The sequence below is a fragment of the Ranitomeya imitator genome, chromosome 1 (genome assembly GCF_032444005.1).
Source record: "Ranitomeya imitator isolate aRanImi1 chromosome 1, aRanImi1.pri, whole genome shotgun sequence".
NCBI lineage: Eukaryota > Metazoa > Chordata > Amphibia > Anura > Dendrobatidae > Ranitomeya > Ranitomeya imitator.
Genome location: NC_091282.1, coordinates 653,222,991 through 653,236,722, shown reverse-complemented (window position 1 = coordinate 653,236,722; position 13,732 = coordinate 653,222,991). Strand labels below are relative to the sequence as shown.

Sequence of the window (13,732 nt, the reverse complement as noted above, 5' to 3'; positions counted from 1 at the left end):
CATATTTCATTAAAATGAACATGCTGCCTGTTCAGAATAATCAAGTGTTATTCTGTCATCATTTCAGAGCACCATTATGAAATCAAACACAACTTTGAAGCGATTTATTTGTCATCATCAAACACTAAGGGTATGTGCACACGTTGCGGATTCTCTGCGGATCCGCACTGTTTTTTGAGGTGCAGAAACGCTGCAGATCCGCAATTGATTTACAGTACAATGTAAATCAATGAGAAAAAAAATGCTGTGCACAGCAGCAAATCCGCAAGAAAACTGCAGCAAAAACGCACAAAAAACGCTGCGGAACCGCACAGAAAACGCTGTGGAATTGCACAAAAAAACGTGACAAATCCACAGGTGCGGTTTCTGCCAGGAGAGGCAGAATCCGCACCAGAAATTCCTAAGCCTAATCCGCAACGTGTGCACATAGCCTTACTGAAATTTATACCAAAATGCTTTACTAATAACTGAAAGTATTCAATAACAAAAATGCACAATAACTGCAACTGTGTGGATTTTAGTAAAAACATAATGGCAACGAATGATCTGGCAATAAATGTAGCCCTTGCATTCACTGCACGTCATGGTGCCATGTTCTTCACAAATGAACTTCTTGCAGTCATTGCAAACAAATCTCATCTTTTTGTCCTTCGATCGTCTTCATCATCGGAGGAATTAGTGTCGTCAGTGTCAGACAGAATAGCACTTTGTTCGCTGTCTGAATCCGATGCGGCATCGAGATCTGTGTCACTTTCGACCCAGCTCAAATTATCTTCCAAATGACCTTCATTATCAAGGAATATATGCTAATAAGGTGCAGAGGTAGTGTAGATTACAGCAATAGTAGATGCATAATGAGAGGTAAAGGTGGAAGGTAAAAGATTAGTGCTCAGATATGGGTATACATGACCTGGTTTGCAGGATGGCGCCCCGACGTGCGTTTCGCATTAGCTTCTTCTTGTGGGGGATCTGTGCTGTAATCAACAATACCTCTGCACCTTGTTAGCACATATTCCTTGGTGTCATGGAAATCACTTTAGACATTTAGATAATTGTGTGCCAAAAAATACATTTCAATACCTATGAGCACTGAGCACGTTACTAACAGGTGGAGATATACAGCAACTTATGCACTTAAAATACATATTTGTGTGAGGATTAATGTGCTCTTGTGTACAAAATTTGGGTTAGGTTGTATTCACCAGAATTTATTTGGGATAATCCTTGTTTTAAAGGCTCTGTCTATCTATTATCTATCTATCTGTCTATCATCTATCTGTCTATCATCTATCTGTCTATTATCTATCTGTCATCTATCTATCATCTATCTATCTGTCTGCCGATCTATCTATTAACCTGTTTATACATATAAAGCCTTAAAAGCACTAATTGTTCCCACTTTGGGGTTTATTTAAATAGAAGCATTGTTCAAGGATTTCTTCTTTTTTTTTTTTGCTCTGCTATTGATATGAAATTTGAATCCTAACCCAATATTTGGAGTAATCATCCCTGTGTTGTCAGGTCCATTTTGTGTATCTACCCACTAAAGGCAATTTATATTTTTTATAATTGTGTGTTAATAAAAATTGTTAATTTTAAATTACGGTACTTGGCAGATGCTTCCGTCGGTTTATAGATAAAATAAGCAGAAATATGTTACTTGAAAATACATAGAAGGTCAATGTCTGAGATTGACCAGTTTTAGAAATATTCCAATTTAGTCAGCTCTGGGGTCTATATGACCCCATGGTTCCACAGCAGGGTTAACTTCCCTTTTCCTCTTCTCCCTTCTTTTTCATTTTGCCATTTCATTTTGCCATTTCCTTACCTATCTTTTACTTCCCCTTCACTGCCTTTATTTCCCCTCTTTCTGCCTCCATCTTTCTTCTTTCACTTCCCTTTTCTCTACCTTCCTGTTGCAGTCCTTTTTTTTCTACCAGTTTCCTCACCTTTTATATCCCTTTTTTCTCTTTCTCACCCTTGTCCCTGATTCACCTTTCTCTTTTCCTTCACGTCTTCTCCCCCTTTCTCTCCTTTTTTCCCCTTCTACCATTATTTCTCTTCCTTCAGTCACTCATTTATTCTTTTCCTCCTTCATTTCTCCCTTGTCTTTACATTTTACTTCTCTTCCCTTCCTATTCCTTCCCAACAGTTCCTTTATTCCTCACCTTATTTCCTGTGTCCTTCTTTTCTCACCCTTCACCTCCTTTCTTCTGCTCTTCCTCTCTTTATTTCTTTTCCATGTTTCTTTTCTTATCCTTCTTTCTCTTTCTTCCACTTCATATTTTCTTCTCTTTTTCTTCCATATTCCTCCCTGTTCTGCTTTTTCTTGTTTCGTTCTTTGTTTCTTTCTCCAATACTACATAGAGAAGTCTGTGGTACAATCAGCATGTTCCCTGGCAGTGACTTGGCCCTGCTGATGTCTGCACCTCACTTCCACCTTTCTTTTACAGATGACGTGATGAAGTTCCGGGGTTGCGCTTGTTATCAGGAGCGACACATCGTCATGAATAGAGTCTGCATATTACATAATTGTCTTTATAACTTCATTTAATTATATCCTGTGAGTTAAGATGGAAGCGGCCCACGTGCCAGTAACGTTATAGATTTTCCTTTTTATCCTGTTATTGTAGAATGTAACATCAGTAAAGTGTGACCTGAAACCTGCTGCATTCCTTCGGTCATTTATTTCTAGTAGATGGTGCAAAATGTTTGAACTTCATAGAATTATTCGATATCTTTGGTCAGATCGTCAGACTAGTTACCACAAGCCTTCAATCCTAGATCGAGTACAGGCCGCGATGTTCCCTGACCCAATCTCCACAGGCATATGTGATGTTCTGGAGTTCGGCTTATGCAAATATTCCGAAAATGCTTGCTCTGGGGCAGGGTTTAAAAGTGTTGGAAGACCCGCCCCTGCAGTGTTGTTGTTTTGTGGAGTGGGCTTTATGTTCAGCTGCCGAAGGTCATTCATGGGTGCCCTACTCTGATGGCAGAAGGTTTTTTTGCCGCACTGCCTGTGTGCCCCATTTAGTCTCTGTGGCTTGGTGCCTGACCACAGCGCATTGTAGAAAACCCATCTGTGGGCTGAGGTTAGTCTTTATGACTCCTGGGGGTAAACCCATCGTGTTGCTTAGTTAGAAACCCAATTTTAATGCTACAGTGACAGGAAACTGCTATACTCGATATTCAAAGCATAGTAATAGGATCATTCTTAAAGAGTATCTGTCACTTTCTAAAAATATTAAAGTTGGTGCTAATCGATTTACAGGACCCGGTCCTCGGCCACCCCAGTAATTTGTGGCTGCTGAATGGGGATCCTTACCTCTCGGCTTCCACAACGTTATCTTTTGATTACCTGGCCTGGTGCAAAGTCATTGCTGCCTGATGTACATGGGACGTCACACCAAGCCAGATAATGAAAAGAACCACGGCTGGAATCATGTAAGGGGCGGTTCTCGGGACTCCTGTCCACCAGCGGATCACCGACAGCCCATGGACCGGATCCTGCAAATAAAGTTACAACAACTCTAGTATGTACAATTTTAACTGTCTGAAATTGAGGACCCACATTCGGGACCCCCACAAATATGAAGCCTATTTCACAATTAGTAGACAGGTAATAAATGGGAATATACAGGAGCAGCAGTCCTCAAACACCATATACAACGTTGCTTATGATTTTCCACTTTCCCCATCATTGCAGATAACATATATGTCCCTTTATTTGGGAATCAACACTCTCCGTAAATTGTAAGCCATCCACACATCCTTAATACATTGCGTATAACTAAAGTCATCTCCACGTTAATTACATTTTTTAATGTTTTTGTGTCCATTTTTAATGTATGTCTAATAATACATTCCATGAATGGTGCTGCAGAGCGAGAGCAAGGGGCCAGTCTATAAATACTGTGAGATGAAAGGACCTTGTTGGTGCAAGACTACAAAAATATCAGGGCTCTTCAGTCAGAGTTCAGGAAGAAAAGTTCATGTTTTGGAAACCGATGGGGGATCTGCAAGAGCAGAAAAAAATCCCACAAAAATAGTAGGAAAAAAAATGTAAAAAAGGAAAAGCTTTCTCTGTACTAACCTGATTACACCCGGTACATTAGCAACATGTGAATAAAATGATTCATCACTGCTGCGACATTGAACATGTAATGCATATGTAAGCTAGATACCAAGTGTCCAGTGGGCAGTCCCAGGCTAGGAATGTGCTCTAGAGCAGGGGTCCCCAACTCCAGTCCTCAAGGCCCACCAACATGTCATGTTTTCAGGATTTCCTTAGTCTTGCCCAGGTAATAATTGCATCACCTGTGCAATGCAAAGGAAATCCAGAAAACATGACCTGTTGGTGGGCCTTGAGGACTGGAGTTGGGGACCCCTGCTCTAGTGTCACTAATCCCTCCTTAGCACCTCTTTCTCTGTGGTGATTGACCACATTGGCGCAGCCCGGGACTGAAATGTTATCAGTCAACACCAGGGAAAGGACATGAGATTGGTGGCAACTACTTGTGACCTCCCACTGGACACTTAAGACCCAACGTCCCACCAGATGGGAAAACCAAGGTGCTGTTTTTATGATGGTATCATTTTTGAAGGGGTCTCCAAAATATAGGACCCCCAAAGTCACTTCAAACATGGATAGGTCCCTAAAAAAAAATAATTTTGTAAATTTCCTTAAAAATGTAGCAGCAATTTTTTCATTTTTTCTAACTCTTCTAAAACGCTAACAAAATAAAATAACATTTTACCACTGGTGCTCATGTAAAGCCCGACTTATGGGAAATGTTATTTATTAATGTTTCGCTGTGGTATCATTATCTGAATTAAAGGGATAATGACTCAAAGTTTGAAATTTTCAATTTTATATTTTTGTCAAATTCCTGATATTTTTTATAAACACAAAACACATTGACCTAAATTTATCATTATAAAGTACAATGTGTCACGAAAAATGGGATATGTTGAAGCGTTCCAGAGTTATTACCACATAAAGTGACACTGGTCAGATTTCAAAAATTTGGCTCAGTCACTAAGGGGTCAAAGACTTCTACCTAAACGATACATCAAATTATGTTACTTGGTGATGTGACACTATAAAACTGTGACATGGTTTATGCTGTAATTATAACCCTCTGACGTTCTGGGCCTGCAGACGACACATCCTCCGTTTGCTCCATCTCCTTTCTGAAATGTCACTTGCATGACTTTAGCCTAAGCTCCAGGAAAGCTTGATATATTGAGCTTGCAAGCTTCCCCTACATCTGTTTCAATCTTTTTTTAGACCCCCTTAGTCTCTCCCCCTTCCCTCTCTCTCACACACACCCTATACTGTACTTCTTCCATCCTGCAAGTAACATATGCACAGAGCCTGCAGCGCTGAGGGGGCCAAACACAGTTGTTCAAGCAACGAGCAGGTGCCAATGTCCACTGATTTATCTCCCCTCTGGTGTCTCTGGAGCTCCGCTGAGACCAGCTGCACCCACCCTAAAAAAAAAAAAAGGTGGTCCCAGATGAGGGCACAGAACTGTGCAGAGAAGTGCAGTGGGATCATCTGATATCATTCTGCGACTAGAGTATTGGGGTCCGACTATTGGGTGGCGGACGAGATGCTGATATGATCCGTTGCAGTCACTGCCACCTGCAGCAGTGCGGCTACATGAGTCATGGGCAAGTGAAGAGTACGGCCTGAGAGCGGTGTGCCAGGTAAGTGACATGCGCATGCCTGCAGAGGCAACTATCCAGCAGTGGGTATTTTTCTCTTTGATTCTTAGGTTTTGAAATTTTGTCTAAAAAATAAACAAAAAAAAAACCACAGTGTGTGTGTGTATATATATATATATATATATATATATATATATATATATATATATATATATATATATATATATATATATATAATATATAAATATATATATATATATAGGCACACATTATATATTATGTATATATACTGTACATTTTGGGATTTTAAAAATAATTTGAGAGAAACAAACTGCGTTCGTGTGTGTGTATGTATGTATATGTATATATATATATATATATATATATACATACACACATTATATAATCTAAAACTTTTAGTACATCTATTGTTGTTTTATTTTTTTACCTCCTGGAATTTATATATAAAAAAGAATTCTAAAAATACAGATTTTGTACAAAATAAATATACCGTTATATATTATATATACTTACGAAATCTGTTATTTTAGAATTTGTTTTCTATATATATTGAATTCGTGTGTGTGTGTGTGTGTGTGTATATATGTATGTATATATGTATGTATATATGTATGTATATATATATATATATATATATATATATATATATATATATATATATATATAATTTCTATGATTACATATTTGTTTTATTGAAATAGTAATTTTCCTGTTCGTTTTGCTACTGAAGTCTCTGGATATTGCACTTTAATTTTAGGGTCTAGTATAGGAAAAAATAGAGAAAAAAATTGAAAACTGTATTTATCCTGCTGGGATCTGTAGTTCTGCATCCACCAGTGTTCACAGGTTATCTCCCAAGTTTTCCTCTGAATTTATCCTTGGCATTTGGAAATGCCCCGCAGCTCGGATGTCACACAGGGTGGTACGGTTTACCCCAGCTGCCCATCAAACCGCAGAATCACCAAACTGAGTTTTTCCTCACACCAGACACTTTTTGTTCTTATCCCTATTTGTACAAGAGCTTAGAAGCAAATAGGAAAACAGCTGGGACCATGAGGGGTACATTCAATCCCCAAGGAGCATTTACCCCCAAATTAAAAAAAAATAAATAAAATTATGAAGCCATTTTTTGTTCTGTTTTTTTCCGATGGGACTCCTTTACAAGACTGCCTTGTCGACCCATTCAGATTTGAAGGGAATTTGAGGGTGATTGGAGTGAATGCCCGTCGGGTCTTCGTCTGACATCCATGACCTTGTGCGTGTATAATAACTTTTTAGAGGAAATGTAGAGTGTGGCCGTTCAGGGTGCCTTGTCAGCTGCGTGGTAACATTGAAGAATTTGCTTTTGACAGTTTGGTCTTTGGGCTGGCGGAGGCTACTGATTACAGCAGTCATTACGAGAGGGGTAACACATGGATCATACTAAACTGCAAGACAATATGGCACTTAGTTGTAAGGAGAAAGGCAAATCTGCGGACACCTGGCGTCATTAAATTTCAGTAGTCTGGAGGCCATCGGGCAACTATTTTGCTGGACTTGTTCATGTTTGACCGTGTAAAGGGTGAAATCTGCAGTAAATTAAATTCTGCTTGATTTGATGGGGATTGTGTTGGTTGCAGGGGGTACAGCCAGGCCCACAGAGGTGTGATCAGAGGACACCGAACTTTGCTTTACTCATGTGGGCAAATCAGTGTGTAGCAGCAGCACAGAGAATTTCTGGAATGGAGCAAGGAGGTAGCGACCTGTCTATTCATAAAATTGGTAATGAAGATGGCATCATGTGGGACAGGAGCAGTGAGGAAAATATAGACGAGAGGTCAAAGTCAATGGAAGGTGTTACAGCAGCACAGAGTATTTCAGCCTCACATAATGATCCTGGCGAAGGAGCTGTGATCTGACCACTCCCTCGGATAAGGCATTGTGGACAGATGAGGATGTGAATGAATTAAGTGGGAGTTTAGGAGGAGCAAGATCTTTCAGCAGCACAGAGAAAGTCAGCAGTGGGGAGGAAAAACAGTGTTGCTACTGGGAAGGGCAATAAGTGTGTGTGTCGCACATAATGGAAACCACAGGATGGAGACGTTACTGATTTCTAAATGAGGGGAAAATGGAAACAACATTTTCAAAGCACCTTGATGTATTCAGGAGTATGAGCCATGGGCAGAAATCCCTCGTGCTGCTTTGGCTGCTACCACTGAGATTATAAATGGTCATCTTAGGAAGGTTGTGCCGCTGAACAGTGTTGGACTGGGGAGTAACATTGACTTTGAGGGGGCCCACTTTTCACCTTTATAAAAATATTACACGACTCTTGTTCACAAATTTACATATATCTCATAATAACTGGGTAGTTTGGTTAATGAATGATGAGATGCTACTTTTTTCTGTACAGAGTGAATCAAGTGAATTATGCCAAGTACTGCCCATACAGTGGGGTTGGGGCTCAGATCTACACAGACACAGAGGCCCACCGGAGGATTCTCGTTACCCTATGGGCCAGTCCGAGCCTGCGCTGAATGCACTTGGGCACATCATCAAGATTCGCTGGTGGCAATTACCAACCAATGACGTGCAAGATGGAAAACAAGTCTGGAGACACTGTGGCCATGTTTACACGTTTAGGCCGTACCACGGATTCTACCACTCAATCAATGTAACGCCATGCTGTTAGTGTACTCGGAATGAAGACTACTGGGTCTGGCTACTGTACATTACACCATCACACACCATAATCCCTGGATTAGGACCAAAGTGACGTTCCACTGTGAAGGCCCCTTCATGGCGTTGCCCACGTGGGCTCCAGTCCAATCTCCGACTAACATTGCATCTAAGCCATAAACATGACTTATCACGAAAGAGGAAAGACCTGCCTTCAATGCTCGATTCTAGCCCCCGGTCTCCATCTGGAGATGACACGTGCAATGCCTGACATCAAGATGCCTTCAAGAACGTAACACTGGTCCTGCTGTTGGGAAAATGGTGTCTAGTGGCATGATGTATGGCAGATAGACCCCTATAATCTTCATTCTGGGTACACTTAACAGTTCGGTTTTACATTGATTTGATGGTGGAATCAGTGGTGGTGCCTTTTCTCCAGGGTCTCGCAACATTTTTCAACACGACAATGCCAGGCTGCATGATGCTCATGCTACTTTGAGTAGCCTCCAGACTTGTCTCCCATCAAACACATCTGTGACATCTTTGGTCAGTGATTATACAGAAGCTGCCAGCATAGTATCTTGATTTGCCTGAATGTACTCAGTGCAGCAGAACTTTCCTCAGACAACTATTAATAACCTCAGAGATGGCAGCCAAGCTTGGAAGTTCAGGAATTTCTGCGCGTGGCTCATACTCAATAATGAAGAAATCCCGTTGTTTTTAAAATGTTGTTCACATTTTTTCATAATTTCCAACATGTCTCCATCCTCTATAATTCCATGACTTTTCCTTCTTGGTGTTACAATTTCAATGTTGAGGAGTGTATATCCGACGTGGTCACTGAGTACAGGAATCTGTTTGAGTCACTATCGGTGAAAGGTAAAACTATGATGAAAGTGAACATGTCCAGTCAGACTAAGCAGCAGACCGTAAGTGCTATGCACAGGTGACCTTGCCAAAGTCACCATCCAGAATGGGAAAATCCTGCCCCCAGTTTAGAGGTTAGCGGAGAGCTATCACCAGTCCAGTAAAGAACCAGTACATTCCAGTCCCTTCTGATCAATGACAACCTCTTCGATCCTACGTACAACCTCTTTAGTAAAGCGTAAGGATCAGTAGCGTAACTTGAAACTCATGGACCCTGATGCAAAAGCTCCAACGGGGCCCCTAAATATTTTAAATCTTTAATAGCAATAGTTTTTTTTATATAGGCCAAAGGGAATTTTAGGGCTCCAGGGGCCTGGGTGCGATTGCAACCCCTGCACCTGTTGTAATTACGCTGCTGGTAAGGAAACCAATAGGGACTGTCAAAGGCCGGGATCACACATACGCGAGATACGGCCGAGTCTCGCAGGTGAAATCCCTCCTCTGGTGCCGGCACTTGGGAGTGGAGCGTGCGGCTCCATGTCTTGCTGTGCAACTGCACGGTCCACTCCAGAGTGCCGGTGCCAGAGCTGGGTTTTCACCTGCGAGACTCGGCCGTATCTCGCGTATGTGTGATCCCGGCAAAAATTAGATAAATTCTCTTGTGACTCGGTTTTCTCCGTTTTGAACAATCCCCTTTTTGGAAGAAGAGAATTGATGATGAGCTGATCACAGGATGCTCAAGGAAGTACATAGTGAAAAAGGAAACCAATTAATGATCCCAGAAATTGCGGGATCCAGGCTATAAGTGAACTCCATTACAGAGCACTGTATTCTAGCTAATTAATAGAGTTCATGTATAGCCTTGATTTCCCAGTGTCTGCGACATTTTTTGAAGAACTGTCAGCCTCTAGGATACAGCTAAGCTGAGCTCTCAATATCCACAAAGTTGTCATACAGCTTGCCATGTATATATGCAGCTAAATATCACTGCGCCAAAGTAATATAGGACTTGGCCTCAGGCGCTCAACCTGTTGAGCAGCTGCGAGCAGCCCTGATACAGCAGATTAGTGATGCATTTCATAGCTTGTTCCCCAGAGCTCGACTTGACATATCCAACATGGCCGCTCCCCCTGCTTCTCGGCACCTGGCTGGAGTTAGCACATGGGAGAGCCTTGGCCTACGTTCTGCATGCAGAAATATTACTAGATCACATCAATCATCAGTCAGATGCGCTCCATCCCCCGACACCTCGACGGTCTAATTACATGTGTGCTCCATTAACAGGCAACACGTGAGGAACATCATTTCTCATTTATGACTCCCACCTGACAGAATGGACTGCAATAAAAGTGTTAGAGAATGGAGGCCTGAACTATATGCATGCTAATCAGAATCGGACACTGATAGCTTGGGGCCCTTGTGCTTAAATGGGGCCCTCCTCCTGGACTGGTCTTCTGGTTAGATGCTGCTGTATAAGCAGTCATTTTATATCTAACAAGAGAGGACACTATGTAATAAAGAGAAGGCAATGTGAATCCCAAAAATAATGAGAATACGCTTTGTAAGAGACTGCTATATATATAACAAGACATACTATGTAATAATGGGACAGCACTGTACATAACAGAGGATGCTACATAATAAGGGACTGCTCCATACATAACCAGAAAGGATGATGCGTAATAAGAGATTCCAGTAATAATGTCCCCCATACTGAGCCATTTGCTGGTCCCCTTCCTGGTATAATGTGAACCATCCTGGACGCACATCCAGGTGAAGTATTCGCTGGAGGCGGTGGGCCCCTCTTCTCCTCCGGGCGCTGATGAAGCTAAATCGGTGATTTCTCTGCCACTAGCGTAGCTACTGGGGGGGCAGAGGGGGCCATTGCCCCGGGCCCAGTCACCTGAAGGGGCCCACCAGGAGATCCACTGCCGAGTCTGAGGTGTCAGGGAGAGAGCAGCACAATGCCGGCTGCAGAGCCCCCCTCCGTGCAGAGTGCGATGTGGCCTCACCCGAGGAGTCTCTTCCTGGCTGGTGGCAGCAGCAGCTGCAGTTACTTTCTGGCTGCGCACGCTTGGTTTGGCTGAGGCACGCTGGGTCCTAGTGCTCTCCTGCATCTATCTGGACACTTCCTGGTTCTCCTCACTGCCTGAAAACATCATCAGTAAGTGGGGATGGAATTTATTAGAGTAATTTGGTTTAGGCATATCATGGTCACTGTGGGGGGGAATGTGAGATGATTGTGTTATTGTAGGGGCTGAAGTGGGAGAGGAGGACAGGGCACTGTGGGGTAAATGTGAAACGATGGGGGTTATTGTGGGTGTGCAGGGGGACAGGGCACTGTGGGGTAAATGTGAAACGATGGGGGTTATTGTGGGTGTGCAGGGGACAGGGCACTGTGGGGTAAATGTGAAACGATGGGGGTTATTGTAGGTGTGCAGGGGGACAGGGCACTGTGGGGGTGAATGAGAGAGGGTGGTGGTATTGTGGGAGGGAGACAGGGCACTGTGGGGGTGAATGAGAGAGGGTGGTGGTATAGTGGGAGGGAGACAGGGCACTGTGGAGGTGAATGGGAGAGTTTGAGGGTATTGTGAGGGCTGACGTGGGTGAGGGGGCACTGGGGGGCTGATTATTATTATACTGTTTAATGTTATGAGATATTCACTCCATCATATGTGAGGGTATGTGTCCTCGAGGTGTTTTGGCAGCGCTTTGGACGCAGCAGATACCCCGCTCCGCCTAAAGTGCTGCCCCCTGTTGTAAGCACGGTGATTCTGCATATATTCATTGCACACAGGTGGAATCACTGCATCCTATTCATAGACTGTTTTATTTATCTTGTGGAGACGGAGCATCTCCACAAGATCAATAGACATGCTGCTGTCTAGAAAGACACGCCACATGTCCGGTTACGCAGGTCTGCCACCTGCGTCTATGTACGCATAGTGGAGATGGGATTTCATAAAATCCCCTCCACTAGGCTGTAACATCTGGAAGCTGCGGTTTCGACGCTGCGGATGTACACAGCGTCCAATCCCCAGCAAAACCCCAAGCAATACGCCCATGGAAACATACCCTAATAGTTGCTGTCTTGGGGGCTGGAGATGGGGAGGTCAGGGGCTTTTTATTATTGCGAGCTGGGTCTTTTATAAGTATTAGTAAAACAAGCATAGCAAAGAAGGTTAATATTACTATAACAAGGATAAGTATTAACATAAGGGCGCAGACAGACGCTGTATAACTCATGCGACGAGCGCATTGCAATCCTCGGACTGGCCCTGACACCTCTCCTGACATAAGCTTGACAGCGTGATAAATTGCTATGCAACTGTCAGCCTCAGGTCAGGAGAGCCGACGGTCAGTCCAAGGATTGCGATGCGATCTTCACATGAGAAATACGTCCGTCTGTCTGCCCTCTAACAAGTATAACAATACAGTAACCACGGGCTGCATTCTATGTTATAAGAATAAATTCCTTATAATTAAATTATTAAAGGGAACCTGTCACACCCCCCCCCCAGGGCCTATTAAGGTAATAGAGCCAGCCCCCTTCATCAGCACTAAGGCTGCATTCTGTGAAGGTGGCTCTTATGTTTGTGACCCCTAATAACGCTGAAATATTCACTTTTATAAATTGCGTGCCATACCTGTATTGAGTCTGGGGGGTACGTCTTTTGTCCCCGGACACAACCGTCTCCCAGCCGTCCATCATCCCCCCGGGCGCCGATGCCTGGGCTCTCATTTTTCGGGCATACGCCCTGTGCGCTGCCCTGGAACTCCCATCAGCTGATGTACTGATATTGCGCCTGCGTGTAGCGGAGGACCGAGATCCCGTCCCGAAGTGTGTTATGATTTATTCACACTGCGGGGCTGGGAATCTGGTGCTATGCGCAGGTGCGATCTACTTACATCACTTGTTATAAGTTCCAGGTCAGCGCGCATTGCGCATGCCCGAGAAATAATTGCAGAGCGCCGGTGACGGCACAAGACAGAGAGGAGGCGGTGCTCGGTGGGATGATGAACGGCTGCGAGGTGGCTGAGTCAGGGGGAGAAAACGTACCCCCCGGACTCAATACAGGTATGGCGCACAATTTATAAAAGTGAATATTTCAGCGTTATTAACCCCTTCCCGACCCATGACGCCACGTAGGCGTCATGAAAGTCGGTGCCAATCCGACCCATGACGCCTATGTGGCGTCATGGAAAGATCGCGTCCCTGCAGGCCGGGTGAAAGGGTTAACTCCCATTTCACCCGATCTGCAGGGACAGGGGGAGTGGTAGTTTAGCCCAGGGGGGGTGGCTTCACCCCCTCGTGGCTACGATCGCTCTGATTGGCTGTTGAAAGTGAAACTGCCAATCAGAGCGATTTGTAATATTTCACCTATTATAACTGGTGAAATATTACAATCCAGCCATGGCCGATGCTGAAATATCATCGGCCATGGCTGGAAATACCAATGTGCCCCCACCCCACCCCTCCGATCGCCCCCCCAGCCCTCCGATCTGCCCGATAAAC

The 13,732-nt window shown here is 43.6% G+C and overlaps 2 protein-coding genes across 2 annotated transcripts in view; both read left to right on the top strand.

Moving 5' to 3' along the window:
- The window catches only part of LOC138639050 (uncharacterized), a 99,958-nt gene extending 97,295 nt beyond the window's left edge, over positions 1-2,663 (top strand). Inside the window, exon 39 of the mRNA XM_069728729.1 lies at positions 2,454-2,663. The gene's annotated coding sequence lies outside the window, so the exon portion shown is untranslated. The remainder of the gene's footprint in view (positions 1-2,453) is intronic.
- Positions 2,664-5,323: 2,660 nt separating this feature from the next.
- HJV (hemojuvelin BMP co-receptor) overlaps positions 5,324-13,732 on the top strand; it is a 45,037-nt gene continuing 36,628 nt past the window's right edge. Inside the window, exon 1 of the mRNA XM_069728727.1 lies at positions 5,324-5,712. The gene's annotated coding sequence lies outside the window, so the exon portion shown is untranslated. The remainder of the gene's footprint in view (positions 5,713-13,732) is intronic.